Raw genomic sequence first — 4754 nt, 5'->3', positions numbered from 1 at the left:
AACTCTTAGTAATATAACTTCTTTTATGGATCAGTTCTTAGTAATAATTGGAATTCTGAAAATAGTCATCTTAATAATTTGAGGTGAGATATTTTATGACAATGATCACATGAAAATGCAAACTTAAATTATTACATTACCATTATGCAAAAAATATCTGGTTTAAAACTCTGGGTTGTTACACCTTTCTACACACACTCACTAGAATGCCTCGAGTTTCATCGAGTACATCATGGGCAATCCTAAACCAGCCATTTGAACCCACCTCTATGTTGTTTATGCCATGCACTCACCCACAGTGACCTACACACATCACTCGACCGATCTAGGTTTAAACCCTAGTTGAACCAATTGCGTTCAGATTCAGAAATCCAGTCCATCCCAATCCAAACCACAATAACCTAGAAGTACAATGTAGCCCAAAAAACAGTAGAACTTGCGTATGGATGTAAATCTGAGCACCGTGAACTAATATATCTAATAGGACCTTTCCTTCAGCAACGTGTTCTAAATTGGCTTGTTCACTCTTTTGGAGAATCCCTAATTCTATCCTAGCCAAGTAACTTTTTCAAGCTCTGGTGGTGATGAACATTACTTGGAAAATTCAAACTCCACTTGTGACACACATCTTTCTTTTATCAAAGGCTTACTCTTCCTCATGCTATCTCGTGGAAGGATGATGTGAAACTTCTCTCTCATTAACTTTTGACGATAATATTCACTGTCACCTTTGTTATGGAACTGTTAGCATATCCATAGGTTATCGCTTACAATGCTTCCTTACTTTAATAAATACTTGACCTTTCTTATGATAACTCGTGAACAGATGATGCCATGCTTCTTCCTTGCTACTCTTCCACTCCAGTAGGCCATTGCCACCTTTGTGGTTAAACTATTAGTGACTATTCATGGGTCATGCGCACTCGAACTACCGCACTAAAACTCTCAACATGGTTTCATCTTCTTAATCAATGCTAAACCTGAGTAGCCAATGTTTGGTTGTCGAATGCATAGCTAATGCAGGCCCAATCTGCACATTAACAAACTTATAACAATAATCCTAGCAACCCTTGTAATATTTGAAACAATCTTGCAACATAGTTGGCTAGAAAATATTCCATGCATCAAATTAGCCACTTATTTTTGTGAACCGATTGATGAGTTACACAAATACTTCTTGAACCTCATGCATTATCGGCTTGGCTTTCTCAGGCCCTAGGCAGTTAAGCAACAACCTGTGCAAGGTTTGATAATACAAATCACCCCCATTAAATTATATTTCAAGACTTTATAATTGAGCATTTTGCTTCCAGGTTAAGACATGTTCTTTAAATAATTAATAATATTGGCTCTTAATCCCCATCTTCTATGCAACTGATCTAGATCTCGATGCCTTCCATGATGGTGTGATATCCTGAAGCAATTTGTGCCAAGTCGTTAGCCTCCATATTTTCCTCTCTAGGTATATGCTGAATAGCGACCACTCGGAATTCGACTAATAATTCCCAACAGGGGTGTGAATAGCCAGCCAAGACGTCATTCTTGTAGTCATAGTGTGTAATATTTCGTATTTTTGGAAATGCGAAAATATAAAATTTTAAAAGTATTTATTAAATTAAATCTTTTTTGCAATCAATTTCTATCTCTCAACTTAATTCCAAATTTTTAAACAAAATAAATTCTATTTGATTTCTTGTGTGATTTATTGTGTGCCGGTTTAATTATGTACATTAGTTTAATTCCTAAATAATCTCCTGCAACGAAATTCCTCTAGGAATTAAATGTCGTATCTCCTCCCAAACTCTCATGTGATTGGCTTATCACATCTATCTCGCACATCAATCCTAATAATCCAAATCGAAACCCTAGATCAAAATCTTAACCACGACCCTAGTGAAGCACGTCACTGAAACCCTTGACTCAAATCTGCCGAGTCCGGACTTCTTCCCCCAAGTTGAGTTCGACATCAGTGATGATCGCTCCTGGAGCTAATCGCCAATTCCTTACGCGGTTCATGTTTCAACTCTTATAGAGTGTATATACATGTTGGAACTATGGTTATCTAATCATACATGGCATCTTTCTCTTTTCGAAAATCTGAACGAATCTGTACACTCCTTCGAATCCACCGATCTTCGATCAATCTTCGAATTTAGTTCTTTAATCCCATTGGGAAAACTCTCTTTTGAATTGCGACATAATTTTCTAGCCCGTCGAATTAAATTCAATGCAATTAGTTTTATCTCATAAAAACAATCTAAATTCATTTTTTAGAAAAGTCTAAATTCATCTTTTGAGACAAGTCTATATTCATTTGGAATAAATTTGTAATTAATGGGCTATAAATATTCTAGTCCATGATTTAGGCCTATTTACTACCCTACCAGAACTAACACAAAACCTTGGCTCTCCTCTCTCTATTTTTTAATGAAACCTCCTATTCCCCGACCTACGCGGGAAATTATGAGGGAACACGGCATCCCACATTCCCCGCGCACATTTTTCAGCCAGCCCATATGCTGGGTGAGGTACTCCTGTTTTTTTTCTTTTTTTCCTTTTCTATTTTTGTTCTTTAGCTTCTTTAAAAAATCTTTAGGATTTAAGAAATATTGAAATTCATATTTCTTTTATAAATTTAAAGTATTTTTTTGTATTTTAGGAAATGTTTGAGAATTTGAAACATGTTTGTGAATTCAATTTTTTTCACATTTCAGAAATATGCATGAATTTTAAAAATGCTTCTGGATTTCAGAAAATGTTTAGAAAGTTGAAAAATTTTCTGAATTAAAAAAAGCATCAAATTGACCCAAATATTCTTGAATTTCAAATAAATATCTAATTTTTAAAAAATTCCCTTTCCCATCAAATGTTCAACAATTTGAAAAAAATGTTCCTGTATTAAAATAATGTTCACGATTTTGAAAACCTAGGGCAAACATTTTGACCTTTTTTTAAATTTTATTTTTGTTGTGAAATTTGGAAAAGGGGAAAAGAATGAAAATTAGAAAAATTACAAACAATCGAAATAAAAAATACAAAAAAGGAAAACCAGTGGAAAACACCCTAAGGCCTCCTTCGGTTTATAGTATAGAAAATATCATATGAAGTGAGATGACATGTATCTCGATCTCTATAAGAAAAGAAATTTTATTTGATTTATAGGATAAAGAATTTTCCATCAAGTCAAGGCTAATATTTTTTTTCGTTTGAAATGTGGAGGATTGGTTTATATCCTACATGGAAGTAAGAATCCATTTGTATAAACCAAAGGGCTCCAATGAAATGTTTCCAAGTACAAAATTTCCAGCATTTGTTTTTGAGACGTAAATTTCTATCATTTAGAATTACTACAAAATCCCCAAAGGAGGCCTAAAAAAGCCAAACTGGGCCGGCCCAAATAGTGGGTGCGGTTGCGGGAGCATGTTCGTCTGCTCGCTAACTGTCGACCTACGCGGGCCGCCGATCTCGCACTCGCCGTGCCTGCAGCGCTGCGGACGAGGACCGCAGCAGATCTCTCGTTCCGTATTCCCCCACCGTTGCCGCCGAGGGCCGCCGCAGAGCTCTCGCTGCCTATGCCTTCAGATCTCTCGCGCCTCCCGGGTTACCCGCCTACACCCCGTCCGCCATGAGTTGGATGCAGATTTTTTGAGCACCTGCACCCAGGCCGCGTTATCCTTGCCGTTGAGTTATGGCGCTGTACCTCGAGATACCTGTCACAGATTCCGTTTTTAGTGTATCCGTTACCGTGTGGCAGGTAGCTATTAAGTTCATTGGCATCATAGGGTACTGTTCCGCAGTAGGTTCTGCGGAATCTTGTCTTACACTGCCCCAGCATACAGACACGCACCCGTGACTGCCAATGGGGATGCTCTGTACACACCACGTTCTCTGTCTTATCGCTCAATGGATGGGAAGAACACAAATCTTTGCATGCAGCTCATGAGTTGGGCGCTCGTCGTCCATGAATACAAGATGAAGCTCATGCAAGTGAAGGAAGGGAGAGAAGACCGAGCTAGCCAGCTCTAATTGGAGCTCATGGATACTCTCTCTCTCTCTCTCTCCCCCAAACCTTCGGTCAATAGATGGAGAGAACACAAATCTTTGCATGCATCTCTCATTCTCATGAGTTGGTGTAACATCCCAAATTTTCAATTTGAAATGTTATACATTAGATCATCAATGTATATCATATTTTATTTGCTTTTGGTTTGATCCTAGAAATTCTACACAACTCAAGGACCCTCGGAGAGAGTTGGGGATTTCGTTATTTCCATATTTAAGTTTTCTCAAATTTTGGAAATAGGATCATTTGATTTTATTTATTTTATCTTCTATTATTTCTATTATAAAAATATGAGAGAGGAAATAAAATGATTTTCCCAAAATAAAGAAATATTGAGGATTTAATAATAAAATCAAATAAGATTTTTATTTTGGATTTATTGCTATTTTATTTGAATTTAGGAAAAATGCGCGTTTTTCAAAATTGCATCTAGGTCCCAAATAAATGTTCATCTAGACCGGCTTGATTTTAGAAGTTGGGAAAAATTTATTTCGAGATTTTTGGAGTCCATTTAGTATTTCTTTTATTTGTTTTTCTGTACGTAATTATTAAAAAAACGCGAAACCGACTTTGGGCCGTGTTCGGCCAGGACTCCGTCCGGCCGGCCTTTATAAGCCGGGGAGCCCAGCCCGAGCCGCCCCAAACCCTAGCGCCCCTGACGCCGCGCCGCCGTACCGCCGCCCTGCCGCCG

Source organism: Triticum urartu, chromosome 3 (genome assembly GCF_003073215.2).
Source record: "Triticum urartu cultivar G1812 chromosome 3, Tu2.1, whole genome shotgun sequence".
Classification (NCBI taxonomy): Eukaryota; Viridiplantae; Streptophyta; class Magnoliopsida; order Poales; family Poaceae; genus Triticum; species Triticum urartu.
Note: the sequence above shows the minus strand (reverse complement) of the source record.